The sequence below is a fragment of the Triticum aestivum genome, chromosome 1D (genome assembly GCF_018294505.1).
Source record: "Triticum aestivum cultivar Chinese Spring chromosome 1D, IWGSC CS RefSeq v2.1, whole genome shotgun sequence".
NCBI classification, from domain to species: Eukaryota; Viridiplantae; Streptophyta; class Magnoliopsida; order Poales; family Poaceae; genus Triticum; species Triticum aestivum.
The window spans coordinates 254,308,323-254,319,317 of NC_057796.1; positions in this window are offsets into that span (position 1 = coordinate 254,308,323).

The window sequence follows — 10,995 nt, forward strand, 5'->3', positions numbered from 1 at the left end:
CTTCATGACTTATACATGTTCCTATGACTATGAGATTATGCAACTCCCGAATACCGGAGGAACACTTAGTGTGCTATCAAACGTCACAACGTAACTGGGTGATTATAAAGATCCTCTACAGGTGTCTCCGATGGTGTTTGTTGAGTTGGCATAGATCAAGATTAGGATTTGCCACTCCGATTGTTGGAGAGGTATCTCTGGGCCCTCTTGGTAATACACATCACTATAAGCCTTGCAAGCATTGTAACTAATGAGTTAGTTGCGGGATGATGCATTACGGAACGAGTAAAGAGACTTGCCGGTAACGAGATTGAACTAGGTATGGTGATACCGACGATCGAATCTCGGGCAAGTAACATATCGATGACAAAGGGAACAACGTATGTTGTTATGCGGTTTGACCGATAAAGATCTTCGTAGAATATGTAGGAACCAATATGAGCATCCAGGTTCCGCTATTGGTTATTGACTGGGGATGAGTCTCGGTCATGTCTACATAGTTCTCGAACCCGTAGGGTCCGCACGCTTAATGTTCGATGGCAATATGTATTATGAGTTTTGTGATTTGATGTACCAAAGGTTGTTCGGAGTCCTGGATGTGATCACGGACATGACGAGGAGTCTCGAAATGGTCGAGACATGAAGATTGATATATTGGAAGGTTATGTTTGGACACTGGAAAGGTTTCAGATGAGTTCGGGCATTTTCCGGAGTACCAAGGGGTTATCGGAACCCCCCGGGGAGTTAATGGGCCTTAATGGGCCATGGTGGAAGAGAGGAGGAGGCGGCCAAGTGGTGGAGCGCGCCTCCCAAGCCCAATCTGAATTGGGGAGGGGGCCGCCCCCCCTTTCCTTCTCTCCCTCCTCCCTTCCTTCCCCCTCCTATTAGGACTAGGAAAGGGGGAAACCTACTCCTAGTAGGAGTAGGAATCCCCCCTTGGGGCGCGCCCTAGGAGGCCGGCCCTCCCCCTCCTCCACTCCTTTATATATGGGGGAGGGGGGCACCCCATAGACACACAAGTTGATTTTAGCCGTGTGCGGTGCCCCCCTCCACAGATTTCCACCTCGGTCATATTGCTGTAGTGCTTAGGTGAAGCCCTGCGTCGATAACTTCATCATCAACGTCACCACGCCGTCGTGCTGAAGAAACTCTCCCTCGGCCTCAGCTGGATCAAGAGTTCGAGGGACGTCACCGAGTTGAACGTGTGCAGATCGCGGAGGTGCCGTGCGTTCGGTACTTGATCGGTTGGATCGCGAAGACGTTCGACTACATCAACCGCGTTACTTAACGATTCCACTTTCGGTCTACGAGGGTACATAGACACACTCTCCCGCTTGTTGCTATGCATCACATAGATAGATCTTGCGTGATCGTAGGTAAATTTTTTGAAATACTGTGTTCCCCAACAGTGGCATCCGAGCCAGGTCTATGCGTAGATGTTATATGCACGAGTAGAACACACAGAGTTGTGGGCGATAATAGTCATACTGCTTTCCAGCATGTCATACTTTGATTCGGCGGTATTGTTGGATGAAGCGGCCCAGACCGACATTACATGACCGCGTTCATGAGACTAGTTCTACCGCCGTGCTTCGCACATAGGTGGCTAGTGGGTGTCTGTTTCTCCAACTTTAGTTGAATCGAGTGTGACTACGCCCGGTCCTTGTTGAAGGTTAAAATAACACACTTGAGAAAAAATCGTTGTGGTTTTGACGCGTAGGTAAGAACGGTTCTTGCTAAGCCCGTAGTAGCCACGTAAAATTTGCAACAACAAAGTAGAGGACGTCTAACTTGTTTTTGCAGGGCATGCTGTGATGTGATATGGTCAAGACGTGATGATATATAAATTGTTGTATGAGATGATCATGTTTTGTAAAAGTTATCGGCAACTGGCAGGAGCCTTATGGTTGTCACTTTATTGTATGAAATGCAATCGCCATGTAATTGCTTTACTTTATTACTAAGCGGTAGCGATAGTCGTAGAAGCAATAGTTGGCGAGACGACAACGATGCTTCGATGGAGATCAAGGTGTCAAGCCGGTGACGATGGTGATCATGACGGTGCTTTGGAGATGGAGATCAAAGGCACAAGATGATGATGGCCATATCCTATCACTTATATTGATTGCATGTGATGTTTATCCTTTATGCATCTTATTTTGCTTAGTTCGGCGGTAGCATTATAAGATGATCTCTCACTAAATTTCAAGGTATAAGTGTTCTCCCTGAGTATGCACCGTTGCGACAGTTTGTCGTGCCGAGGCACCACGTGATGATCGGGTGTGATAAGCTCTATGTTCACATACAACGGGTGCAAGCCAATTTTGCACACGCAGAATACTCGGGTTAAACTTGACGAGCCTAGCATATGCAGATATGGCCTCGAAACACTGAGACCGAAAGGTCGAGCATGAATCATATAGTAGATATGATCAACATAGTGATGTTCACCATTGAAAACTACTCCATCTCACGTGATGATCGGACATGGTTTAGTTGATTTGGATCACGTGATCACTTAGATGATTAGAGGGATGTCTATCTAAGTGGGAGTTCTTAAGTAACATGATTAATTGAACTTTAATTTATCATGAACTTAGTACCTGATAGTATTTTGCATGTCTATGTTGTTGTGGATCAATGGCCCGTGCTACTATTCTTGAATTTTAATGCATTTCTAGAGAAAGCTAAGTTGAAAGATGATGGTAGCAACTACACGGACTGGGTCCGTAACTTGAGATTATCCTCATTGCTGCACAGAAGAATTACGTCCTGGAAGCACCACTAGGTGCCAGGCCTGCTGCAGATGCTGCTAATGACGTTAAGAACGTCTGGCGGAGTAAAGCTGATGACTACTCGATAGTTCCAGTGTGCCATGCTTTACGGCTTAGAACCGAGACTTCAACGACATTTTGAACGTCATGGAGCATATGAGATGTTCCAGGAGTTGAAGTTAATATTTCAAGCAAATGCCCGGATTGAGAGATATGAAGTCTCCAATAAGTTCTATAGCTGCAAAATGGAGGAGAATAGTTCTGTCAGTGAACATATACTCAGAATGTCTGGGTACCACAACCACTTGACTCAACTGGGAGTTAATCTTCCTGATGATAGTGTCATTGACAGAGTTCTTCAATCACTGCCACCAAGCTACAAAAGCTTCGTGATGAACTATAATATGCAAGGGATGGATAAGACAATTCCTGAGGTCTTCGCAATGCTAAAGGCTGCGGAGGTAGAAATCAATAAGGAGCATCAGGTGTTGATGGTCAACAAGACCACCAGTTTCAAGAAGAAGGGCAAAGGGAAGAAGGGGAACTTCAAGAAGAACGGCAAGCAAGTTGTTGCTCAAGTGAAGAAGCCCGAGTCTGGACCTAAGCCTGAGACTGAGTGCTTCTACTGCAAAGGGACTGGTCACTGGAAGCGGAACTGCCCCAAGCATTTGGCGGATAAGAAGGATGGCAAAGTGAAAGGTATATTTGATATACATGTTATTGATGTGTACTTAACTAATGCTCGCAGTAGCGCCTGGGTATTTGATACTGGTTCTATTGCTCATATTTGCAACTCGAAACAGGGGCTACGGATTAAGTGAAGATTGGCTAAGGACGAGGTGATGATGCGCGTGGGAAATGGTTCCAAAGTCGATGTGATCGCCGTCGGCACGCTACCTCTACATCTACATTCGGGATTAGGTTTAGACCCGAATAATTGTTATTTGGTGCCAGCGTCAAGCATGAACATTATATCTGGATCTTGTTTGATGCGAGACGGTTATTCATTTAAATCAGAGAATAGTGGTTGTTCTATTTAAATGAGTAATATCTTTTATGGTCATGCACCCTTGATGAGTGGTCTATTTTTATTGAATCTCGATAGGAGTGATACACATATTCATAGTGTTGAAGCCAAAAGATATAAGTATAATAATGATAGTGCAACTTATTTGTGGCACTACCGTTTAGGTCATATTGGTGTAAAGCGCATGAAGAAACTCCATGTTGATGGGCTTTTGGAATCACTTGATGCTTGCGAACCATGCCTCATGGGCAAGATGACTAAGACTCTGTTCTCCGGAACAATGGAGCGAGCAACATACTTGTTGGAAATAATACATACCGATGTATGCGGTCCGATGAGTGTTGAGGCTCACGGCGGGTATTGTTATTTTCTGACCTTCACAGATGATTTGAGTAGATATGGGTATATCTACTTGATGAAACATAAGTCCGAAACATTTGAAAAGTTCAAAGAATTTCAAAGTGAAGTGGAAAATCATCGTAACAAGAAAATAAAGTTTCTACGATCTGATCGTGGAGGAGAATATTTGAGTTACGAGTTTGATCTTCATTTGAAACACGGAATAGTTTCGCAGCTCACGCCACCTGGAACACCACAGCGTAATGGTGTGTCCGAACGTCGTAATCGTACTTTATTAGATATGGTGCGATCTATGATGTCTCTTACTGATTTACGCTATTGTTTTGGGGTTATGCTTTAGAGATGGCTGCATTCACGTTAAATAGGGCACCATCTAAATTCGTTGAGACGACACCATATGAACTGTGGTTTGGCAAGAAACCCAAGATGTCGTTTCTTAAAATTTGGGGCTGTGATGCTTATGTGAAAAAGCTTCAACCTGATAAGCTCGAACCCAAATCGGAGAAATGTGTCTTCATAGGATACCCAAAGTAAACTGTTGGGTACACCTTCTATCACAGATCCGAAGGCAAAATATTTGTTGCTAAGAATGGATCCTTTCTAGAGAAGGAGTTTCTCTCGAAAGAAGTGCGTGGGAGGAAAGTAGAACTTGATGAGGTAATTGTACCTTCTCCCGAATTGGAAAGTAGTACATCACAGAAGTCAGTTCGAGTGATTTCTACACCAATTAGTGAGGAAGCTAATGATGTTGATCATGAAACTTCTGATCAAGTTACTACTGAACCTCGTAGGTCAACCAGAGTAAGATCCGCACCAGAGTGGTACGGTAATCCTGTTCTGGAGGTCATGTTACTTGACCATGATGAACCTACGAACTATGAGGAAGCGATGATGAGCCCAGATTCCGCGAAATGGCTTGAGGCCATGAAATCTAAGGTGGGATCCATGTATGAGAACAAATTATGGACTTTGGTTAACTTGCCCGATGATCGGCAAGCCATAGAGAATAAATGGATCTTCAAGAAGAAGACTGACGCTGACGGTAATGTTACTGTCTACAAAGCTCGACTTGTTGCGAAAGGTTTTTGACAAGTTCAAGGAGTTGACTACGATGATACTTTCTCACCTGTAGCGATGCTTAAGTCCGTCCGAATCATGTTAGCAATTGCTGCATTTTATGATTATGAAATTTGGCAAATGGATGTCAAAACTGCATTCCTGAATGGATTTCTGGAAGAAGAGTTGTATATGATGTAACCAGAAGGTTTTGTCGATCCAGAGGATGCTAACAAAGTGTGCAAGCTCCAGCGATCCATTTATGGACTGGTGCAAGCATCTCAGAGTTGGAATAAACGTTTTGATAGTGTGATCAAAGCATATGGTTTTATACATACTTTTGGAGAAGCCTGTATTTACAAGAAAGTGAGTGGGAGCTCTGTAGCATTTCTAATATTATATGTGGATGACATATTGTTGATTCGAAATGATATAGAATTTCTGGATAGCATAAAAGGATACTTGAATAAAAGTTTTTCCATGAAAGACCTCGGTGAAGCTGCTTACATATTGGGCATCAAGATTTATAGAGATAGATCAAGATGCTTAATTGGACTTTCACAAAGCACATACCTTGATAAAGTTTTGAAGAAGTTCAAAATGGATCAAGCAAAGAAAGGGTTCTTGCCTGTGTTACAAGGTGTGAAGTTGAGTCAGACTCAATGCCCGACCACTGCAGAAGATAGAGAGAAAATGAAAGTCATTCCCTATGCTTCAGCCATAGGTTCTATCATGTATGCAATGCTGTGTACCAGACCTGATGTGTGCCTTGCTATCAGTTTAGCAGGGAGGTACCAAAGTAATCCAGGAGTGGATCACTGGACAGCAGTCAAGAACATCCTGAAATACCTGAAAAGGACTAAGGATATGTTTCTGGCTTATGGAGGTGACAAAGAGCTTGCCGTAAATGGTTACGTCGATGCAAGCTTTGACACTGATCTGGATGACTCTAAGTCACAAAACGGATACGTATTTATATTGAACGGTGGAGCTGTCAGTTGGAGCAGTTCTAAACAAAGCTTCGTGGCGGGATCTACGTGTGAAGCGGAGTACATAGCTGCTTCGGAAGCAGCAAATGAAGGAGTCTGGATGAAGGAGTTCATATCCGATCTAGGTGTCATACCTAGTGCATCGGGTCCAATGAAAATCTTGTGTGATAATACTGGTGCAATTGCCTTGGCAAAGGAATCCAGATTTCACAAGAGAACCAAGCACATCAAGAGACGCTTCAATTCCATCCGCGATCAAGTCAAGGAGGGAGACATAGAGATTTGCAAAATACATACGGATCTGAATGTTGCAGACCCGTTGACTAAGCCTCTCTCTCGAGCAAAACATGATCAACACCAAGACTCCATGGGTGTTAGAATCATTACTGTGTAATCTAGATTATTGACTCTAGTGCAAGTGGGAGATTGAAGGAAATATGCCCTAGAGGCAACAATAAAGTTGTTATTTATATTTCCTTATATCATGATAAATGTTTATTATTCATGCTAAAATTGTATTAGCCGGAAACTTAGTACATGTGTGAATACATAGACAAACAGAGTGTCACTAGTATGCCTCTACTTGACTAGCCCGTTAATCAAAGATGGTTAAGTTTCCTAACCATGGACATGAGTTGTCATTTGATGAACGAGATCACATCATTAGAGAATGATGTGATTGACAAGACCCATCCGTTAGCTTAGCACTATGATCGTTTAGATTGTTGCTATTGCTTTCTTCATGACTCATACATGTTCCTATGACTATGAGATTATGCAACTCCCGAATACCGGAGGAACACTTAGTGTGCTATCAAACATCACAACGTAACTGGGTGATTATAAAGATGCTCAACAGGTGTCTCCGATGGTGTTTGTTGAGTTCGCATAGATCAAGATTAGGATTTGTCACTCCGATTGTCGGAGAGGTATCTCTGGGCCCTCTCGGTAATACACATCACTATAAGCCTTGCAAGCAATGTAACTAATGAGTTAGTTGCAGGATGATGCATTACGGAACGAGTAAAGAGACTTGCCGGTAACATGATTGAACTAGGTATGAGATACCGACGATCGAATCTCGGGCAAGTAACATACCGATGACAAAGGGAACAACGTATGTTGTTATGCGGTTTGACCGATAAAGATCTTCGTAGAATATGTAGGAACCAATATGAGCATCCAGGTTCCGCTATTGGTTATTGACCGGAGATGAGTCTCGGTCATGTCTACATAGTTCCCGAACCCGTAGGGTCCGCACGCTTAACGTTCGATGACGATATGTATTATGAGTTTTGTGATTTGATGTACCGAAGGTTGTTCGGAGTCCCGGATGCGATCACGGACATGACGAGGAGTCTCGAAATGGCCGAGACATGAAGATTGATATATTGGAAGGTTATGTTTGGACACCGGAAAGGTTTCGGATGAGTTCGGGCATTTTCCGGAGTACCGAGGGGTTACCGGAACCCCCCGGGGAGTTAATGGGCCTTAATGGGCCATGGTGGAAGAGAGGAGGAGGCGGCCAAGTGGTGGGGCGCCCCCCCCCAAGCCCAATCCGAATTGGGGAGGGGGGCCGGCCCCCCTTTCCTTCTCTCCCTCTTCCCTTCCTTCCCCCTCCTAGTTGGACTAGGAAAGGGGGAAACCTACTCCTAGTAGGAGTAGGAATCCCCCCTTGGGGCGCGCCCTAGGGGGCTGGCCCTCCCCCTCCTCCACTCCTTTATATACGGGGGAGGGGGGCACCCCATAGACACACAAGTTGATTTTAGCCATGTGCGGTGCCCCCCTCCACAGATTTCCACCTCGGTCATATTGCCGTAGTGCTTAGGCGAAGCCCTGCGTCGGTAACTCCATCATCACCGTCACCACGCCGTCGTGCTGACGAAACTCTCCCTCGGCCTCAGCCGGATCAAGAGTTCGAGGGACATCACCGAGCTGAACGTGTGCAGATCGCGGAGGTGCCGTGCGTTCGGTACTTGATCGGTTGGATCGCGAAGACGTTCGACTACATCAACCGCGTTACTAAACGCTTCCGCTTTCGGTCTACGAGGGTACGTGGACACACTCTCCCGCTCGTTGCTATGCATCACATAGATAGATCTTGCATGATCATAGGTAATTTTTTTGAAGTACTGTGTTCCCCAACAATGAATTCCTTCATCCAGACTCCTTCATTCCCTGCTTCCGAAGCAACCATGTACTCCGATTCACACGTAGATCCCGCCACGCCGCTTTGTTTGCAACTGCACCAACTGACAGCTCCACCATTCAATATAAATACGTATACGGTTTGTGACTTAGAGTCATCCGGATCAGTGTCAAAGCTAGCATTGACGTAACCATTTGCAACGAGCTCTTTGCCACCTCCATAAACGAGAAACATATCCTCAGTCCTTTTCAGGTACTCCAGGATGTTCTTGACTGCTTATAGCAAGGCACACATCAGGTCTGGTACACAGCATACATGATAGAACCTATGGTTGAAGCATAGGGAATGACTTTCATTTTCTCTCTATCTTCTGCAGTGGTCGGGCATTGAGTCTGGCTCAACTTCACACCTTGTAACACAGGCAAGAACCCTTTCTTTGACTGATCCATTGTGAACTTCTTCAAAATCTTATCATGGTATGTGCTTTGTGAAAGTCCAATTAAGCGTCTTGATCTATCTCTATAGATCTTGATGCCCACAATATAAGCAGCTTCACCGAGGTCTTTCATTGAAAAACTCTTATTCAAGTATCCTTTTATGCTATCCAGAAATTCTATATCATTTCCAATCAACCATATGTCATCCACATATAATATTAGAAATGCTACAGAGCTCCCACTCACTTTCTTGTAAATACAGGCATCTCCAAAAGTCTGTATAAAACCATATGCTTTGATCACCTCATCAAAATGTATATTCCAACTCCGAGAGGCTTGCACCAGTCCATAGATGGATCGCTGGAGCTTGCACACTTTGTTAGCACCTTTAGGATCGACAAAACCTTCTGGTTGCATCATATACAACTCTTCTTTAGATATCCATTAAGGAATGCAGTTTTGACATCCATTTACCATATTTCATAATCATAAAATGCGGCAATTGCTAACATGATTCGGACAGACTTAGGCATCACTACGGGTGAGAAGGTCTCATCGTAGTCAACTCCTTGAACTTGTCAAAAACCTTTTGCGACAAGTCGAGCTTTGTAGACAGTAACATTACCATCAGCGTCAGTCTTCTTCTTGAAGATCCATTTATTCTATATGGCTTGCCGATCATCGGGCAAGTCCACCAAAGTCCACACTTTGTTCTCATACATGGATACCATCTCAGATTTCATGGCCTCAAGCCATTTTGCGGAATCTGGGCTCATCATCGCTTCCTCATAGTTTGTAGGTTCATCATGGTCTAGTAACATGACTTCCAGAACAGGATTACCGTACCACTCTGGTGCGGAACGTGCTCTAGTTGACCTACGAGGTTTGGTAGTAACTTGATCTGAAGTTTCATGATCATTATCATTAGCTTCTAATTTGTGTAGGCATCACTGGAACTGATTTCTGTGATGAACTACTTTCCAATTCAAGAGAAGGTACAATTACCTCATCAAGTTCTACTTTCCTCCCACCCACTTCTTTCGAGAGAAACTCCTTCTCTAGAAAGGATCCATTCTTAGCAACAAAGATCTTGCCTTCGGATCTGTGATAGAAGGTGTACCCAACAGTCTCTTTTGGGTATCCTGTGAAGACGCACTTCTCCAATTTGGGTTCGAGCTTATCAGGCTGAAGCTTTTGCACATAAGCATCGCAACCTCAAACTTTAAGAAATGACAACTTAGGTTTCTTTGCCAAACCATAGTTCATACGGTGTCATCTCAACGGATTTAGACGGTGCCCTATTTAAAGTGAATGCAGTTGTCTCTAATGCATAGCCCCAAAACGATAATGGTAAATCGGTAAGAGACATCATAGATCACACCATATCTAATAAAGTACGGTTATGACGTTCGGACACACCATTACGCTGTGGTGTTCGAGGTGGCATGAGTTGTGAAACTATTCCACATTGTTGTAAATGATGGCCAAAATCGTAACTCAAATATTCACCTCCGCGATCAGATCATAGAAACTTTATTTTCTTGTTACGATGATTCTCCACTTCACTCTGAAATTCTTTGAACTTTTTAAATGTTTCAGACTTGTGTTTAACTAAGTAGATATACCCATATCTACTCAAATCATCTGTGAATGTCAGAAAATAACGATACCCGCTGCGAGCCTCAACACTCATCGGACCGCATACATCGGTATGTATTATTTTCAATAAGTCAGTAGCTCGCTCCATTGTTCCCGAGAACGGAGTCTTAGTCATCTTGCCCATGAGGCATGGTTCGCAAGCATCAAATGATTCATAATCAAGTGATTCCAAAAGTTCATCTGCATGGAGTTTCTTCATGCGCTTCACACCTATATGACCTAAACGGCAGTGCCACAAATATGTTGCACTATCATTATCAACTTTGCATCTTTTGGCATCAATATTATGAATATGTGTATCACCACGATCGAGATTCAACAAAAATAGACCACTCTTCAAGGGTGCATGACCATAAAAGATATTACTCATATAAATAGAACAACCATTATTCTCCGATTTAAATGAATAACCGTCTCGCATCAAACAAGATCCAAATATAATGTTCATGCTCAACGCTGGCACCAAATAACAATTATTCAGGTCTAAAACTAATCCCGAAGGTAGATGTAGAGGTAGCGTGCCGACGGCGATCACATCGACATT